Source organism: Heterocephalus glaber, unplaced genomic scaffold (genome assembly GCF_053883595.1).
Source record: "Heterocephalus glaber isolate CG9 unplaced genomic scaffold, H.glaber_assembly_v1.0 deba00001532, whole genome shotgun sequence".
NCBI classification, from domain to species: Eukaryota; Metazoa; Chordata; class Mammalia; order Rodentia; family Bathyergidae; genus Heterocephalus; species Heterocephalus glaber.
Window position 1 is genome coordinate 20,517,299 of NW_028258330.1, and position 20,219 is coordinate 20,537,517.

The 20,219-nt window shown below is 45.7% G+C and overlaps 1 protein-coding gene and 1 long non-coding RNA gene across 3 annotated transcripts in view; one reads left to right on the forward strand and one right to left on the reverse strand.

The window, feature by feature from the left end:
• LOC147824686 (uncharacterized) overlaps window positions 1-20,219 on the forward strand; it is a 104,359-nt gene that overhangs the window by 80,117 nt on the left and 4,023 nt on the right. Inside the window, exon 3 of the long non-coding RNA XR_015441994.1 lies at window positions 19,814-19,903. This is a non-coding gene — a long non-coding RNA (uncharacterized LOC147824686). The remainder of the gene's footprint in view (window positions 1-19,813; window positions 19,904-20,219) is intronic.
• Stk35 (serine/threonine kinase 35) overlaps window positions 1-20,219 on the reverse strand; it is an 85,658-nt gene that overhangs the window by 16,630 nt on the left and 48,809 nt on the right. The gene's annotated exons all lie outside the window — the stretch shown is intronic.

Here is a 20,219-nt window from a genome sequence, read left to right on the forward strand (position 1 = left end):
AGAGACCAGAATGTTCCAGAATACAACACTTTGGTCCAGCTGGAATGTAGAGGGCACATGGATGCCAGAGGTGGCAAGAGCCAGTCTGTGAATGGCCTTGTGCATTTCCCATGCTCAAGAATTTAGACTTTATCCAAAGGCCATTGCAGGTGTTAATGGTGGGACAGGAGGCCATGGGGGCAAGGCTGGACACAGACACTATTTGTTCCAAGAATCAAGGGCAAAGAGACAGGGAGAACCTGGCAGATTTTAATGACTCTGAGGAGGTAGAAGTCGACATTCAATGACTGATTGAATAGAAAGAGAGATATTGTGCCAATGTCTGTTTCTATGTTTACCCGGCACCTTCATATTCAGAACTCCTGGAGAGTGGCTCCGAGGCCTGGGCATAGTTCCCCTCTGGTGCTGGCTGGGGTGGCATCCTGGCTCCAGCAAGAGAGATGAACCACTGAGGTATGAGACTTGGCTGTGGCGTCCCTTCTCTCAGCACAAACACAGGCTCCAAATGAGTTTTCTGCCTGGAACTTTAATATGTTAAAAATGACGGTGGAGCCAGACTCTGCCCCCAGCACCCAATTCTTCAGGAGCTGAAGCTTCCAAAAATTGTGGGAAAGGCAGGAGAGGAGTGATGAAGGGGACCTAACTCAACACTGACAGTATCACCAAGGTCAGACTGTTCTGTTCCAGAGAGCCCTGGGATACACAGTGCAGAACCAGAAGGACAGTTAGCTGTGGTCTCATCCAACATCCTTTCCATGACTGATGGAGAAACGCACCCTACAGGAAAGAATCAAACTGCTCAAGGTCACAAAGAGGGATAGATGGAGGCTCCTAGATTCTTTTTTTTTTTTTTTTTTTTTGGTACCCAGGATAGAACTCAGGATCTTTGTGCTTGTGAGGCAGGTGGCAGTACCACTGAGCTAAACACCTGGTCTGCTCCTAGGTTCTTGAAAGACATCTCAGCCTGGTCTGATGCTATGACCTATGACCCCTGGCCTCCCATTACCCAGAGAATGTTTTTGTTTGAGACAGGGTCTCTCTGTGTAGTCCAAGCTGTCCTTGAACTTGCTATATAGCCCAAGTTGGCCTCAAACTTGAGATTCTCCTGCCACAGCCTTTTGGGTACTGGGACTACAGGCATGCACCACCATGCTCGGCTAACAAGTAGATTTGAGAAGCATACAACACAAGGTCACAGGATACCTCAGGATGCTTTTAGCTTTAAGGAACAAGGATCTATCCCCTAGAGGGTTAGGTTAGAAAAGAGTCATCTGGAATGTGCGTGTTCACTCAACTGCCCTTGGCTGCATGCCTTTCTGCAGGGAGGCTGGCTACCTTCTGGGAAAGGAGTGTATAGAGATAACTATTGCTACACGAAGGACTCATCACTCCTAGACCCTAGCCAAGCCTGGGAATGGTCCCTTCCAGCCTTTCAGGCCTGTTGGCACCAAGTCACTACTGTCTGAACACAGTACTTAAGGGACTGAGAAACTGCATGTGGTGAGGCATTATTCCCCTTATCTGCCACAGGCTCCATCTCATGCAAGATCCTTCACCAGAGAATCCTCTTTATCTTTAGTGCTGTCCCTTGCCTTGCTGTGCAGTAATGTATTATTTGACTATGCTCATATCTGCTGTACCTTTATAATAAACTTACTTTCATCTTTTAAAATCATTGTTAGCTCTTCTCTGTTCATGTGGTCTGAACTGCAAATTTCTGCGGCCACATGTATGTGACTTCTTGCTGTCATAGCACCCTAAGTAAAAATGCTTTAGATCCAGGAGTTCTCAAAGTGTAGTCCCTGGACTAGCCAGCATCAGCATCACATGGGAACTTGGTACAAATGCAAGTTTTTGGCTTTGCCTACCCAAAGAGAATCTGTGTGGGTGGAGTCTGGCCATCTGTTTTTAAACAGGTGATGCTAATTCCCTCTCCTGTTAGATACCACTGCCTTATGCAGTAAAGATGCTCATGATCTCATCTAACTAGAAGCCTGGGGTTTGTTCAGTGGCTCACTGACTTTATAGGGACCCAGGTTATTACTCCTCCATCCTCAGTATGTGGACCTGTCTTCAGTCACTGGGTGGCTGCTCCAGGGACAGCTTCATTGTGACTTCTGGTAGCAAACCACATTTTTCTCTGAATATCCCTTTTGATCAATAAGAAAATCTTTCTCAGAAGAAAAAGAAAATTTTTCTCAGAAGTTGCCCAGTAGACATCCATCACATCTCATTTGTTGGGTGGTGTGCCCATCTCAAACCAATCACTGGACAGACAGGAAGAATTAGGATTTGTTAGGAGTAATCTCCAGCTCCTGGGAGGAAACAGCCTAATAATGAAAAGCTTAGATTTTGTGTACCTCTACCTTCAAATCCTGGCCCTGTCATTTACTAGCAGCCTAATCTCGGTTGAGTTAACCTATATGCCTGAGTTTCTTCATCTGTAAAATGGACATAATAATAATCCCTATCTTAGGATTCTTAGTGAATTCACATTTGTAGTGCATCCAAGACAATACTTGGCTACGTAAGCATTTATTTATTTTTTTATTTAATTTTTTTTTTGGTACCAGGGATTGAACTCGAGTCCTTGCACTTGTGCAGCAGGTGGCGAAACCACTGAGCTAAATCCCCGGCCCTGTAAATGTTTATTAAATAAATGTCATATATACTTCTTTAACTCATTTTTTTAAAAACTTAAAATATAAGGCTTGGAGATCTTCCAAAAGCTGCACAGGCAGGACTTTCTCATTCCTCTTTTTCATATTTGGTATTGTTGCTGTGGAATATTCCAACTTATAATTTATTTAACAATTAGATTGTTTTAATTTCTTCACAATTATAAACAGCGCTGGAATGCATAAACTGACGACTATGTTGTTTCATAAGCGTGTGACTATATCTGTAGCAATTAATTAATTAATAGCTGGGTTGAAAGACGGTATATTTCTAATTTTGATAGAAACTACCACATTGCCTCCATAGAGATTATTCCAATTCACACACCTACCTGCAGTGCATAGCGGTTCCCACTCCCCACAACCCCACTTCCAGTGCGGTCACCACTTCTCAGTGCCTGCCACCTTTGTGACAATATGTGTGTGTTGGCGCACTCATTGAGAAAGGTGTAGACCCAGGGAAGTGAGAGGCTTGCCTGAGAGGGATCCAGGCTCCTTCCAGGGGTTGGGTCTTAGCCTGCTGAACTCAGTAGGTAGGAGAGCTGGATGGAAGTGTATGTCTCCATGGGCAGCTCACTCCCTCCAGGCACTGACTCTTACAGAAGTATAACTACTGTAGTTCCCTCATCCTCCCTTAAATGAGACAACTTTAAGGTGAGACCTACCATAATATGCCCTTGCTCTGCTTCCCTCATTTCCCAGTCCTGCTTCCCTGTTCCCCACCAGCTTCTCCTGGGAACCCTTAACAGTAGGTAACTTTTATAGGGATTCTTACTCCAGGTCGTCTGAGGAGCCCAACTCCATGGTCTTCATTGGACCCACAGATAAGAAAACAGAATTAGAGAAGTGACTAATTGGAATTTGAGCAGCTACCAAGTCACCCAGGAGGGGATTGGCACTAGGAACATCTAACTCCTTGTCCATTGTACCCTCAAAGGAAAGGCTGAAATGCCAGCCCTTCCTGAGAGTGAAATGCATCACCATCCCACCTCCTGAATGTAGTGAATCTGTCACAAACACCTTCTTGTGTGTGCATCTCCCCATCGGGTCTCTGGGCCTCTGCTTCATCTTGTCTCCAAGGCAATTATGTTGTCTGATATGAAAATCAGTTTAGTATTTCATGTTGGTCACATCCTAAATGCTGTTTGACTATAATTGTAGCAGGCAGACCATAATACATTTATTTAATATACCTTGAGTTAGGACCTCTTGCATATATTTGCATGCTATTTGCATTTATTTGATTGGGCCTGGGGGAAAAAATCAACAGATGCAGCTCCTGAGTTGGCTAGATTGCCCTCTCATTATGAGGAAATGGGACTGAGGACCATCAAGCTGGCCCCTGCCCTAGGATCTGTACTTAAATCACTGGCTGAGCTGACTACCACCTCTGCTGTGCCTCCAGGGCTTACCTGGTCAGAATCTTTGTTTCTTTAGTGAGCCTGACAACACTCAAAGACTAACCTTGCCTAGGCCTGGGGTGATGCCCTCTCTGTCCCCTCCCTTTTAGGCTGTGAGCTCCATGAGGGCCAACAGCACCTCCATCTGGTCTCTGGGTTCCCAGAACCTGGCAAAAGACATTTAAAATATTATTCATTGAATGAATGAATGTGCATGGTCTGGTTAATCTTTCCACAGCTCAGTTCTGATCTTGTGGCTCCCCATAAACTGAGAATAAAACCCAGGGCTTTTCTTTGTTTTGGCATTCAAGCCCTTTCATGTCTTGTCCTAAACCTATGAGTGCACAATTACTGCACACAAACTGTGCCAGGCTTGTGACACTGATTCTGAAACTGAGGCTCAGACAGGTAAAAGGCTAAAATGACCCTACCTGCCTAAGTCACAGTTTCCCACTTCTTCCCTCTTTCCTTTTCCACATCTGATTAGAATATCTGAAGGTCCAGACTGTAGGCAAAATGTTAGCATAGGGAGAAAAAGCTCAGAAAGGATATAGAGAACCTGCCAGAAGGGACAGCAGGCAGGAATCGGCCGCCCGTATCTGCAAGGTGAGTTAGGGTTCACCGAGGTTAGGCACAGAGCTGTTTCCAGGCAAGGTCCTGACTGCATTTCCCCAATCTTTCCAGAAGGGGGAGGCAGCGTCCCTGGTTACAGGCGCTGGAGCGTCTCCTTGGAGCTCCGTGGTGTATCTAGGAGTCTGAAAGTGCACCCCAGGTGAGGAGGATGAGTGTGTGTCTGCGTATCTGCAAGTGTGGAGGTGGGGCTGAGCGTGTGATTGAGTTCACGTGAGTGAGAGTGCTCAGGTTGATGTTGTGTCTATAGTGTATTCACTCCACTCTCCCAGTACATTGTCTACTCCACATGAGGCCCAGGGGAGATGCATGGGATGCAGGGCCGCACGGAACAACAGCGGTCCCTGCTCTCACAAGATGGGGGCTGGGTAGAGGAGAGACAAAGAAAAAAAAGCAAGAAACTAAAGAAATAAAAGAATGTGACAGAGTGATGAAGAACTAAGGTGGGGCAGAGACTGATTTAGACCAAGTGGCCAGAACTTCTCTCCAAAGAAACAACGTTGATAGTGAGATCCAGACAAGAAGGAATCAGCCAAGCAAAGGTGTAAAAGATTGTCCAGGCAGAGGGAGAAAAGAAGCCAAAAGGTGGATACACTGATGTCTTGTAGGAGTTTGCGATTGAACAGTCTGAATTTAATTCTAAAGATGGGAAGTCCGCAAACATTTGTAAACAGCCAAGATATAAGATTTGATTTATGCTTTCAGAACATCTCTGGCTGCTGAGTTGGGAAAGTTTCAGCTCTGAGTGGGGACAGTGAGGAGGGTACTGCAAAGGTCCAGGCAAGAGCTGATGTGGTTGGGCTGCAAGAGCTGATGTGGCTGGGCCAGGGAGTGACTGTCAAGCTGAGCAAGGGCCTGGACTCAGCACATTTTGGAGGTGGCCCTAAGGGGAAGAGAAGTGGAAGCAAAGGAGGTCTTGGTTCTTGGCTTGAAGGTGACATCTAGATCAGGAGCAGGTTGGTGTTTTTAAGGCCTTTTTCTGCCTGGCTCAGCACCCTGGTCTGTGTGATCAGCTCACATCTCTGAGGGCCTCTTCTTTGGGGAGAGGCTCTGGAAGCAGCTGCTTCCTCCCTGCTTCCCAGGCTTACCCTGGAGCCTGTGAGGCTCAGGAGCAGAGCATTCCACTGGCTCCTCTCCAGAGGCCATTCAGTCCTGGGAAGCTCCCTCCCTCATGCTTTACTCTTCACTCATTCATCCCTTCATGAAGGAAGAACATGGACGCTGGAGACTGACTCTCAGGACTCTTGCTCTTGGAAGCCAGGCGCCATATTGTGAAGAAACCCAGACCCTGTGGAGAGCATTCAGCTGAGTTCTCAGCTGATATCTAGCTCTAGCCACCCAACATGTGGGTGGATGAAGCTTTGGAAGATTCCAGGCCCAACTCATGCTGACGGAAGAAGAAATGAGCTGTCTCCGCTGTACCCTGGCAACCCGTAGTCTCATGTATGTGGTAAGCACATCTGTATGGACACACTATGAGGTGGGCTGGTTTGTTATCAGCAATAGGTAACTGGAAAGAGTGATCTTGAATCTCAGCTCTAGCCTTATTACCTGTACTAGCTCAGGTAAGTTCATTAACCTCTCTAAGTCTAAGGACAATGATAAGCTAAAGATAGGCATCCTTATAACACACAGAAAGGGGGGCTTATTTATGAAGGTCCCACAAATGGCAAGCAGAGATGTGGATGCTTGGGCCTGAGGTGTGTGCAACACCCAGTTGGGGGCTTTGTCTGAGATTCTGAAGGCCAAGATTTTGGGTCTGAGCTGAGTTGGCCAAGGAAGTCATGGATGTGGTCTGGTCTGGAGAAAGAGGTTCAAATCCTGAGGCTTGGTGCTTTCAGAACATCTCTGGCTGCTGAGTTGGGAAAGTTTCAGCATTGGGTGGGGACAGTGAGGAGGGTATTGCAATGGTCCAGGCAAGAGCTAATGTGGCTGGGCCAGGGTGGGTCCGTAATCCTGAGTGGGACCACTAAGGGGCCTGCCCTGGAGCCACCCCAGCTGCCCAGGGTTTTGACCACTTCATCTCTGGGGATGGCTACCTCAGATACAGTGGAACACTAGACCGGACATTCCTGGGACTGGGGGTGTCCGGCCACAAAGCTCTTCTCAGTTTCTTCCTCTCTAATCAAACCCACTGTGACCTCCACTTAGGATCTATGGATCTCCACCCTCTGCCAGCCAGTCAAGTAGCTACACTGCAGATCCTGGGGAAGAGACCTCTCTAGGATGGGTCTCAGCTTTCTTTCCTGTATAGGAGGATGAGGCAGGGCTAACTGCAGAGTTCTGGTCAGGATTAAGATGTTACTTGCACAGTAGTGGGCTCTTCTAGTAGGTACTAGAAGGCTAGAGGTGAGGGGACCATATGTAAATGTCCCTGAAGACAGAAGCTTTGCTTCTAAGCCTCACGGACATTCTAGTAACCTCTCTAGCCCCCAGACAGTTGTGGGCTGGGCTGGCAGTGTGGCCTCCAAGGGAGCACTTGCCACTCACAGTGTGTGATGGTTGCTGGCAGGCAACAGGCCTCAGCTCAGGCCCTGGACTCCAAGGTCAGCCGCCCACCAATTGTCCTATTTCTGGGTGTGGGGCTGGCAGTTCCTCCTAGATTCCTCACCTTAATTAAGCCAGGTGGGAGGAGGAGGCAGGTTGAGAGCTGGGGACTCCACAAATTGCCATGGCCCTGAAGATTAGACCCAGCACAGGCTGGCATGAGGAATCTGAATTTGTCACCAGAGTTGGGACCCAGAAAAGGGATACAGACCAAGTCAGTGATGGAGCATGGGTTAGAACCGAGATTTATCTCCTACTTCCTATCTCCACTGAAGAGATAATATAGACAACTCAGAGAGGTCAAGTGACCAACCCAAGATCACACGGCAAGCAAAGCTAGGATTCTAGCCACATCTGTCTATTCTAAGACAACCGTCACATCCTTTATGTGCCCTTGTGGTTAGCAAATGGGACTCCTTGGAACCTTGAATATCTACAGAAGTGTCTCAGAGGCCTCAGAAGAGAGGTGAAAGAGATGCTGAGCTATAAGTGGGGCTCTGGTACTTTTCCACTCTCAGCCACTGTATTTGGGTCTCATCAAGGAAGAAAGGCTAAAATGTCTTTGGAGAGTTACTGATACATCCAGTCCCTTAATTGGACCAGTGTGAACACTGAGGCTCACAGAGGGGAGCCCAAGGCACACAGCGAGCACTGGAAGCTGAAGCTCCTGCCTGTTCCCCCAGTGGGTCCCCACTGTTCGTCACCTGGGGTGGAGAGTAGGGTAATATGCATGGGGCTCCTCCCTGTCACCAGCTCCTAAATGGACTTTGCAGTAGCTCATAAAACCTAAATGCCTCCTTGTCATAGTACCAACCAACATTTATTGAGCTCTTTTGGAGTATAAGGTACCATTCCAATTGCTGCACACACATCACTTCGTTTAGCCTGCACAGTAAATCCAGAACATAGGTGTAGCTGCAGCCCATTTACAGAAGGCTAATGTCAGGCTCTGAGAAAGAAGAACTTGCTGGTAAGCAGCAGAGGAGCTCTGGAACTGAGACAGGCTCCAGAGGCTTCATGCTGTGTCACCACCATGTGTGTATCCTTTCCTCAGGCCCTGATTCTCCTACATTCATATGACCAAGGCCTCAATTTCAGGATTCCCAGTAATCTCTCAAATTCTGTTTTTATCCAAGTACCCAAGAATCTAATAATGAGAGGTGATATGTCAGTTAGCTACTGTGTGGAACAAAACACCCCTAAATCTTAATGGGTTAAAATATCACACAATTATTTCAAACAGTTCTAGATTCCTGTTGGGAAGTTCTGGTCTGAACCAGTTTTCCTGAGACTGGCTGGTCCAGGATGGCTTCCTTTATCTGTCTGGTCCACCAGGAGGGCTCACTTCTGGCTCCTGTAACCTCTCACAGTGCCACAGGCCAGTTATGGGTCTTTTATGGGGTCTCAATGTCAAAGAACAACCAGATATTTCCCAAGCCACTGTTCTATTGTTACCATTGGCCAAAGCAAGTCACATGGGAGTCAGGATGGGAAGACACCATCAAAGGGCACTGATGGGGAACAATGTGTGATCATTGTCACCATTCACCAGCAGCCAATGTGCCAGGGACTGTTAGAGGTAGGTGTTGTGATGATCACTATTGCTCGTGTGGGAAACTAAGGCATGGAGAATGAAAATGCCTCTCTGCATTCCCTCTCTGGAATGAAAATTTCCTCTCTGGAAGACAGAGGCAGAGCGGAGATTTTCCAAACCCTGTGGCTTCTCTAACCTTAGTCTACTGTTTAACGCAGGCCTTGGTTTTTCTCTCAGATGTACAACAAGGTGATCCAATAATCTCTCTTGAAATAAGGAAAATGTAACAGTGAAACATTTGTTGTGCAGAATTAGTGAGTTCCATTTCCTGTGCGGAGTGCTGACCTGGGATAATTGCCTTTATGCACAGAAAAATAAGACAGGGACCTGAAAGCGCTTTCCCGTGCCCAGAAAGGTTGCCTTCTTTAAAAAATCAATTACCTATTCCCACTTCAGAGAAAACACTTCACAGATGCATTTTACATTCTAAGTAGAATCTAGCGCTCCTGGCTGAAATCTACCTGAAAATTCTTTTCAGGGACTGAGAAGCCAGACTGAGGCCCTCAATTACCTCAGCTATCGACATTTCAGGTGGTGGATACAGTGGCTGTATGGATAATGAACTGCTTTCTGCATCCAGAAGCAGACTGAAGTGTAGAATAAGCCTTGGATTTGGTTTCTCCTCCTCTGCCTGGTCTGCTGTCAGCCTGTGTCTTGTCCTTCCCCTGTCCCAAATACACACTTGTGGTTGCAGAGAAGAGGCATTAAAGGCACTCTCTTCCTCCAGGTCTGCTGCACCTGTGTTCTGGCAGCAGAAACCCAAGCCTGATCTTTGTTCTGTCATTTTCTCTTTGTGTGAAATCAGCTAAAGATTCAACTGCTCTGGCCTCAGCTTTCTGTCTGCAGCATAGAAACAGGAACAACACATGAGAGAATTGGATGCGTGTAACAGTATTGTGATGGACAGTTCCAAAGGACCAGGGAACTGGTCCAGCACTTTCTCTGCTGAGTGGAGGGTTTGGCTCTGGAGGAGGTGGCCCAGGTTCAAACCCCAACTCTGCCACTCGCCAGCTGGCTGACTTCATGGCTTTGCATCTTGGTTTACTCACTTGTACAGTGGGGTTAGCTGTTACTCACAATGCCTCCCTCACAGAGTCAATGCCAGGGGTGATAAGTTAGTGGCTGCCAAATGTGTGGGGGCACACAGGGTGTCCTTGCCACCAGGTGATGAGGGAGGAGTAGGAAGGAGGGTGAGGGCAGAAGAGAGGTAGCTCCACTATCACCCTGCTGGGTTGAGTGACCTGGGTTGCATGAGTGGAGAGATGGGCACCCTTGGGTAGGGGGTGAGGCACAGGTGGGTAAAAGGCCTGGAGTGTCACTGGTGCTGTGATGGGATGGGGAAGTGTTGGGAAGCCATCTTGCTGTGCCACCAGGTGGAAGAGCCAAAATCCTGCTGCGGATAGAGGGGAGCCCTGGTCTGGGCCACAATCTCTCCATGAAGCAGTCTCTCTCTCTGTCTTCCTCTCTCTCTGTCTCTCTGTGTCTGAGAAAGGTAGAGATGGTTCCCAACTGAGCTAGCCTCCCTTGGTCCACATCATCTTCCATCACTGAGCTTCTATGTCTAAAATGAGGACAATGACATGCCTTTTGGGGGTGCCATAGTGATATGAGGTGTGTCCAGGAGATGTGCCCGTGACCCAGAGAAGGAGCTAAGAGTCAGCCACTCCCCTCTCCCTATGGCCAATCTGCTAGCTGGTCTGGTGATCCCTCCTTCCCCTCTCTAATCTCTGGCCACTTCTCCTTCTGTGGCCCCTACCAGCTGACCCAACAGCCACCAACTCTCTGAAGGTTACAGGGCTGGCCACCCAGCCCACCTCTCCACTTCTCCAGTGGTCTTCACCTCAAATCTATCTCTAACGCAGAAGCTGAGGGGCCCTTGGAAAATAAAAGCCAGATCTCGTCACTCCACTCAAAACCTTCCACAGCCTAGCCCAGGCACTTGGAGGAAGAGACAAAGAGTCACAGTGGTCTACAACTTGCATGACTTGCCGTCTCTGATGTCACCTCCCCCTTTTCTCCCCCAGGCCAACCCAGACCTTCCTCTCAGGGCCTTTGAATTGCTGCTCCCCTCCCCAGCCACTGCCAGGCTCACATCCACTTTCTCCCGGTCCCTGCTCAAAGACTGCCTCTGCACAGAAGCCACCCTGACTCCAGGCCCACTTTACCCCATAATCCTGACTGCTCTGTCCTTGACGTTCTCATTCTGCGGGCAATAGAAGGTTGCCTCTTATTTATTTATTTATTTACTTACTTACTTACTTACTTACTGGTACTGGGAATCAAACTCGGGTCCTTGTGCTTTCGAGGCAGGCGGCAGAACCACTGAGCTAAATCCCCAGCCCTGTCCTTTTAGTTCTCACTGCCTGGTGTACTTTCATTTATTCACATTTGCCTCCCTGCCCTGAATTCTAGGTGCTAACAGAGCAGAAGCTGAAGGAATGGTGATTCCAGGTCCTCAGCATTTGGCATGGGCATGGGCATGGCTCAGAGTTGACCCCACATGACTGTGACTGTGGCAATTGTGGACCTTGGTGCAGGAGGCCAGCTCCTGTTGTGCACAGCTTCTCCATAATGCTGGGGCCGATCACTAGTATGATTTCCTGATAGAGAGAGGATGGTCTGCCCTTAGTTACCCTGTGGGTGGGGGAGTCTGAGATGGCTGTGTAGTGAGTCCTCAAGCAGGAAAGGCCAGAGGGCAGGTAGGCAGTGCCTCAAGGCAGCACCTGGGGCCACAGTGTGTAGCCACAGCAGGCAGGTGGACAGGTGAGGATCCCTACAGGGTCCCCAGTACCTAAGTGGGGCTGAGGCTTTGGGGTCATAGCATTAGAGACATTCTAGGGACTGGCTCCTCCCAGCCCTCAAATACCATCCCTGCTGCCTCTTTCAGAGTCAGTGAGCTAGATGAATAGGTGGTGGGCCCTGTCAGGGCAATTAGGGAGCACAAAGCTGAAGAGCTGCTAGCAGCCTGGATGTGGCCAGGGCAAATTTCTCAGGACAAATGCAGAGTAAAGGCCTGCTGGCCCCTCTCGCCCTTGGTGGCAAGTTATGTAATATGCTGATGCTGCAAGTGGCATCCACCCAGCACTCTGCTTCTCCCCAGGAAATGAGTCTCGGGAGGATGACCCAGATGACCAGATGCTTCTCAGCCTGCCCCAGTATGCACACATGCACATGCACACATGCACACATACCAGCACTCACATGCATTCACACACCACTGTCCACAGGAAAGCAGAAATCTGGCTTTGGAGCCATTCACTTAAGAGTTCTTCATTGAGCACCTACTATGTAGCTGGGAATGGCAGAAGAGGACGACAGAAATGACAGTAACACACTGAGTAATAATAATTTAAAAATCTGTAAGTGTACTGAAACATCTGTAAGTGTAAGGGCACTGGAAAAGTGGGAAAGACATGTGGCATAGGTGGTATAAGAGGTGGTGGGTGATGTGTGCTTTGGAGGAAGTGAAAACCAAGCAGTAAGGAGGAGAGGAGGGTGTGGGCTGTTGGACATTGGGACAGGGACAGGAGAAGCATTTTGAGAGCAGGGATAGGTGCAAAGGCTGGAGGTGGAGTGTGTGGCCTCAAAATAAGGCAAAAGCTGGTGGGGCTGGGATGGTGTGAGGACAGGACCATAGATGAGTAGGAAGGGGCAGTGGACGAAGGCTTTTGTCTTCATGGTTGGGACTTCTGCTTCACCCTCCGTGGGAGGGATGCAAGGTGTCAGCAAACAGATGGAAAGGCAAGTGTGGCCAGTCCATGTGCACAGTGTGGTGGTTGTGTCTCTCAAGACACATAGTGGGAGCCCCAGTACTTCTTGAGGCCACAGCAGGGTGTCGGCATATCTGCAGCCTGCCAGGCTGATGACTGCTCTGCTGTGTTCCCACTCCTCAAACCTTGCCTGCTGCTCCTTTCTGAGATCCCTTGCAGGCAGTTCTAGGAGGCAAGAGGCAGGAGGTCAGCAGGCAGGAGGAGATACCTTCTGTCCTCACTGTCCCAGGCTACATGGCCAGGCAGCCTGTGGGGAGGAAGTTTCAGGGTAGAAGGGGCCCAGGCACTGCCTGGCAGGCAAAGGTCCTGGCTCCCTCCAACTTTTCATTTAAGTTTTTCTTTTTGTTGCTATTGTTGTTTGAGATAGAGTCTCAGTATGTAGCCCAGGCTGGCCTCAAACTCAAGGCAATTCTTCTGCTTCAGCCTCTTGAGTACTGGGATTACTGGTGCATGCCACTACAACTGGCTTCATTTGAGTATTTTCATATTGACCAAGAAGTTAAAATATCATACAGTGAAGACCCACATGACTGCCACTGAGGCTCTCCAGTTGTTAGCATTTTGCCACATTTGTACTTCCTTCTCTCCCTTTCCCTCCAGACAGACAGAAGACAGACAGACATAAGAGGTACAGGTCTATGTAACACTTCACCCCAAAATACAATTATATAAATCCAACCAAGGACAATCTTCTATACAACAAAAATACCAAATACTGAAATCATTAAACCATTGTGACAACACTATCATCATTTAGCCCAGACTCCCCCAAATGTCTTGATAACGTGCCTGATACTATTTTATTTTTACTGTATTCAGGTGAGGATTGATTTTTACTGTTTCTACCAAGGATGAGACTTCTTGATTGGTTCAGTGCCCGATCCAGAATGGCTAGGTCCCACTGCACCATCCTCCTACCTTTGTTTTCTTCTATGACATTAACATTTTAAAGAGAGACAGTCCAGTTGTCTTGTAAAATGCCCCTCAATTTGGGCATACCTAATTGTTTTCTCATGATTAGATTCTGGCTAAACATTCTGGGCAGTAACCTCAAAGAGGTGACATTGCACTCTTCCCCCTGTTATATAAGGAGGGCGCTGTGCCAATTCATCTTACTACTGGAGATGTTACATGTGATCATCTGATTAAAGTGCACCCATTATAAAGTGGACTCCTTTTGTAAATAACAATTCATCTGTGTGATGGATTATAATATTTGAGACACGAATATTTTGCTCCCTTGTAAGTTTTCACAGAATGATTTTAGCAGCTGTTGATACCTTGTCTGAATCAATTATTGCACTGGTGACTGAAAAAGATATTTTACTAATTTTACTTTTCTTCCTACACAATTCTGTAAAGTTTTTCCCTCTCTCCTTCCTCCTCCAGCCTCCTTTTTGGAGTACTACCATACACTTACAGATTTTTAAATTATTATTACCCAATGTGTTACAGACCCATTATCACTGTTCCTATTTGATGTTCAAATTGTTCCAAATTGGCTTAGAGGAGTCCTTTAAACTGACTTTAAACCCCCCTTTCCTTAAAAAGAAAAAAAATTTTGATGCGGTACAGCTGATATACAACAAAGTGCCCATATGTGAAGTGTATAACTTAATAAGTTTTGTATTATTACATACCCATGAAGCCATCACTGTATTTGGGAGAGGGAACATATCCATCACAGGCAAGGTCTCCACATGTGTCCCGGAAATCCTCTCTCCAGCCCTTCACTACCCTCAAGCAAACACTGATCTTCCTTCAGATTCTGTAGATTAGTCTGCATTTTCTAGAGTTTTACAGAAATAGAATCATAGTTAGTACTTTTTTAATCTAGTTTCTTTCACGCAGCATAGTTGCTTCCATGTTATTTTGTGTTATTGTGTATATCCTTTGTTCCATTGTATGGATATTCCTCAATGTCTTTTTTCATGTGTTGATTTGCTGAATGACATTTGCATTGTTGCTAATTTGGGGCTATCACAAATAAAGCTGCTCTGGGGGCCAGGGATTTAGCTCAGTGGTTTCGTCACCTGCTTTGCAAGCTCAAGGAGCCAAGTTCGATCCCAGGTACCAAAAAAAAACCCAAAACAAATAAAGCTGCTCTGAACATCAGTATAGGTCTTTGTAGGGAGAGACTTCCTTCTTTCTGGGTTGAATACCTAGAGGTAGAATGTCTGGATTGAGTTTTAAGAAATTGACTACATATTTCCAAAGTGGTAATACCATTTTCTTCCCTACTAGCAAGGTATAAGTTCCAGTTCCTCCATATATTTCCCAGCACTGGCATGGTCAGTCTTTTATGTTTTAACCACTGTATTAAGTGTGTAGTAGTATCTTACTGGGGATTTAATTTTCAGATTTAAATTTTAAAATGTTTAAATGTAATTTTTCTTAAAGGCAAACAAATGGTGCGGGCATATTTTTTATGTGTTTGTGTTCCTTGGTAACATGTCTATTCAAATCTCTTGGGCCGGGGATTTAGCTCAGTGGTTTTGCCACCTGCTGCTCAAGCGCAAGGACCCAAGTTCAATCCCCAGTACTAAAAAAACAAAACAAAAAAACAAATCTCTTGCCGATTTGGGAGAGGGAGTGCTTATAACTCAATTTTTAGAGTGCTTTGTATTCTAGATACAAGTGTTTATTATCTATATTCTTGACAAGGAATTTTTTCTGTCTGTTTTATCTCTTCATTCTTATAATGTCTCTTGAGGAACAGAAATTTAAATTTTGATGTGATTCAATACATCCATTTATTCTTTTTATAAATTGTGCTTTTGATATCATATCTAAGATATATTTGCTTAATCTCAGGCCACAAAGATTTTCCCCTAGAACTTTTTTTTTTTTTTTTGGTACCGGGGATCGAACTCCGGTCCTTGTGCTTGCGCAGCAGGCAGCGAACCCCTAGAACTTTTATCATTTGGGGCTTTATATTTCGGTCTACAGTCTATCATTTCTTTTTTTTTTTTCCTTTGGTACCAGGGATCGAACTTGGGATCTTGCACTTTCGAGGCAGGCAGCGGAACCACTGAGCTAAATCCCCAGCCCCTACAGTCTATTATTGATTTAATTTTTGCATAAAGAGAGAGATTGAAGTTCTTTTCCTATCATTATCTGGTTGTGCTGACACTGTTTGTTAAAAGGCTATCCTTTTCCCACCCCATTGGTTTTCTAACTTTATTAAAACTCAGTCAACCAAATATATGTGGGTCTATTTTTGGATACTATCTTCTGCTCTATTGATCTTGATATGTACCTTTATGCCAATAGCATACTGTTCTGGTTAATGTTGCTTCATAATACTTCCTGAAATGGGGTAGTTTTAGTCCTTTAATTTTGGTATATTCCAGAATCGTTTTGGCCATTATAGGTGAAGGGAATTGCCATATTAAAGTACTGAATTTCCTCATTATTCATGGGAGTTATGTTCTATAACTTCTCCATGAACAAGGAATTAGCAAATACTGAACCATTGTTCTTAGGGTAAATAGAGTGTTAGGTTCCTACAAGCCTCTGATAACAACATTCTCATGAACTAATCAACATTACTTGGTTGTATGTGCTTCTGTTTGAAAGACTTTATGTAATATCTATTGTGATTCATTCACACTGAGTTCACAAGCAATAGCACCATAACTCATGCATGAACAAAGCTTATCTAACATGGGTGTTTTCTCTGTAAGGTTCATTGCAGCCTGCTTGCACATAGAAGTACTAGGCAGCACTTCAGAACCATGCTTGGGGACTTATTTATTTGGGGTTGAGACAGGGTTTTGCTATGTAATCCAGGCTGGCCTTGAACTCACTTTGTAGCCCAGGCTTGCCTTGAACTTGCAATGATCCTCTTACCTCAGCCTTCCAAGTGCTGAGATTACAGGTGTGTCACCAAGCCCAGCTTGGGGGTCAGTTTAAAACAACCAATAAAAGGCACAAATGTAAAAACTGTAGCTCTAAAGACTATGAAAGGGACTTTTTTTTATGGTATGAGAGCTCAAATGAGAAGGTAAAGGGTTGCCTTCTTTGATATTAGCTGGGAATGTGTGTATCAGGCTACTCAAATTTTTTTTCTGCCCTGCACATGTCCATGAATGACTACAACAGTGCCATGTTGTTAACTTTGGAATTACAAGTAAATTTTCTTACAGAAATGTTTTATAGTGTTCACACTTCAGATTTTTCATACCTTTTGCCTGATTCATGCATATGTAGTTCATATTTTTGATAATATTGTGAGTGCTGTTATTTTGTTTCCAGTATTTCAATTCACAATTAATCCTTGTTAGGATATATTACATAATGATTTTGTATATTGATCTTCTATCCAGCAACCTTGCTAAACTCAATTCTAGTAGTTGCTTTTGTAGATTCTATGGGATTCTACATCAATGATTATGTCATCTGTAAATAAAGGCAATTTTACTTCTATCTCATTACTTTCATTTCTTGCCTGATTGTGTTAGCTAGAAACTCTAGCACAGAGTTAAATGGAAAGAGTGGATAGCCTGTCTTTTTCCTGATGTTAGAGGAAAAGTCTTTTGTCATTATATATGATGTTAGTCATGCCTGGTGGGGTGTTATGGCTTGTATATAGATGTGTCCCCCACCCAAAGCCTCATGTGATCATAGGTGGGGCTTTGTGGAGATGGCTGGATTTAGGGTGTGTGATGCTGGGATCAAGGATGTGATGCTGGGATTGATTCATGGTGCAATGTTAGGACTAAGGCTCCCCCAACCTGGATGTGAGTGCTACCCACCTGCTTGGATAGGATATAAGGGACAAAAGAAGGTTGCTGGTTGTTGCTTGCTTTGTTTGCTGCCTTCTGCCTGCCATGAACTGTTTCTCTTCTATGATGCCTCTCTGCCATGCTACCTTGCCTTGGAGCCAGCCAACTATGAACTGAAACCTCTTCAAACTGTGAGGTACAATAAACCTTTTCTCCGTTAATTTTGGGTGTTGGGTATTTTGTCTCAGCAATGAGAAAAGTAAGCAAGACAGTGGTGTGAGCCTATAATCTCAGGTAGTTGAGAGGCTGAGGCAAAAGTTCAAGGCCAGCCTTGAGACAAAAAAGGTAAAAAGATAAAGATAAAGATAAAAAGAGCTAGGGTGTAGAACAGGGTAGAGCACCCCTGTTTAAACTCCAGTACCACCCCCCACCCCCACCCCCACCACATGAAAGGAATGATATTGCAGTTTTTTTCCATAAATGCTTGAGGAAGGACAAACTTGGAAGGGATTCAAACCTCACTGGAAAAGGCATAGGTTCAGTCACTAGATAGCAGAAAAGTTGGATGGTTTAGTCAAGCTGAGAGTGGTCTGGAGCTGCTTGGTGACAAACAGTAAGCAGCCATCCAGAGTGTGGGTGAGAGATCAGGCCTTCAGCAACCAGTGTCATGAGCATACAGTGTCATGAGCATGCAGCAGAACATGGGCACTGGTGGAGACAGGAGACCCTCAAATGACCTGAGCCACTTATGGGCTTGTTGAAGGAAGCACTATAGGTACATGAGACTCCAGGTCACCGGCAACTATGTGAAGGCCACAGGGAGATGCTGGTTTCAAGAGAACTGTACAAAGAATACTACTGGGTGGTAAGGTTACAGACGGATCATGGTCTGGGCCCACGGTTTGGGTAAGATCCACTGCAGACCTCACCACCACCTTTTCCTTCTGCAATGTCCTTCCAGTGTCCTTCAGTGAAAGTTTACAATCATGCTCAATTTAAAGGAATACTTAAAGGTTTTCTGCTGCTTACCACAAAGTACATATTGAAGATGCTCTTGGAACTGAGATGAAATAAATAAATAACTGACCCAGATGGACAGGGCTTGTGATTTTAACTGCTCTCCAAAGCTGGCTGGCAGGACTCGGGGTGGGGCTGTGTCTGAGGGTCTCATTGAAAGAGTCCTGGGAAGCAAGTTTGGGTCCCTGAAAGCGGAGAACTAGCTAGGTTCCAGGGTGTAGGCAACTGGCCCAACTCTGCAGGCATCCATGGCTTTTTTTGTTCCCAGATTACTGTTCCTTTGATGACCCAGGAAAATATAGTTCTACTTTTTTATGCTAGAATTGGGTGGTCTCTTCTCCCAGGGTCCATCTCCAGGTCTGGCTCAGCTGCTGTCCAGAATTATGAACACACATACCTATAAGCCGCATCCCACCCACAAGTGGGGACCAGATTCACTGTGTCTGGTCTCTGTGTCCTTTACATCCATTTTCCTGGAACAAAAGTTCTCGGGATCTGGCCTCTATATTTCCCATACCTGACTCCACTGACTGACTCATCTTTTCCAGTGTTGGCATCCTATGACCAGAGCATGGCACAGTGGGATCTCAGGGAATATTCATTCATACAATTAGGGAACATAGATTTGCACATATTTTGTCTTTGAACCCCAATGCCCAACAGAGGGGCATTCAGTGAATGATCAGGAAGGAAGAAAGAAAAGTACACATAAGAAGCTTTCTGGGCCCACTGAAGAGATCAGAGCCTTTCCCTCAATGTTCAAGGAACTTCACATGGAACCATTTAACTATTATCCATTTAATCATTCTGTGATGGTATTCTCATCATCTTCTCCATCGTAGGAAAACTATGGAGTCCAGAAAGGTTAAGTAAATTTCCCAGGATCACACAAGAAGTGGCAGACCTAGGATTCTAACTCAGAGATTGTTCCAGCCCTGATAAAGTCACCCTGATTCCTCTCTGGCTAGAAGGAAAAGCTAATTTATGTATTTTTTTCTTCTCCCTTAAAAAAAAAACCAAACTAGATCTGCAGGGCCATTATTAAAAATAGTAGTAGCTAACCTTTATCAGAATGAGCCAGAAGGTCTCTTGATGTGACAGAATATCTAGTTGTCCACCATCCCTTTGATCTTAATACCAAGAGACCATTGCCTCCTTTGCTTCTAAGCCTCCTTGGTACTAGATGCAGCCATGTAACTAAGTTCTAGCCAACAAGGTACATGTGGATGTGTGTTTTGTGTCTTAAGGGAAGTTTCCTTAAAAAAAGGGGTTGGGTCCCATGTCCCTCCCTTTTTGCAGCTATTTGGGATGAGGATGAAATACCTAAAGCTCCAGAAGCCATCCAGGACCATCAGGTGACCTTCAAGATGGAAGCCACTTGCTGAAGACCAGGAGATGGGATCCCTGCTGACTTTATGTAATCTATATGGTAGCCCTTCTCTTGTTTCAGGTGAAGGAGAAACCAGATTCTGTCCTGTTCCAGCTGTTGCTGTTTGAGGTCTATGGCTTTTGCAGCAGTACCTAACCTTCACAGACACAGGTGAAGTTATTATCCTCATTTTATGTATAAGAAGCCTGAGTCCTAAAATGGTACAGCAACTTGACCTGAACCCAGGCAGCCTCATGGTTAAGCCTGTGTTGGGAACTACTGAACTGCAGGCATCTCCCAGCAGAAGGCTAATTACATGTGCTGGGTGCTAGGTAAACACTAGCTGGAGGCCAGCTGGGCCCTGAGAATGTGGGAACCAAGAATGCACAAGTTTTGGCAATGTCCTTACTCTGGTGGCTGGGCAACTGCTCTCATTGTTCTTACCACATTTAAGTTGTCTGGGCCTAAAGCCCTCCAGCATTTTTGG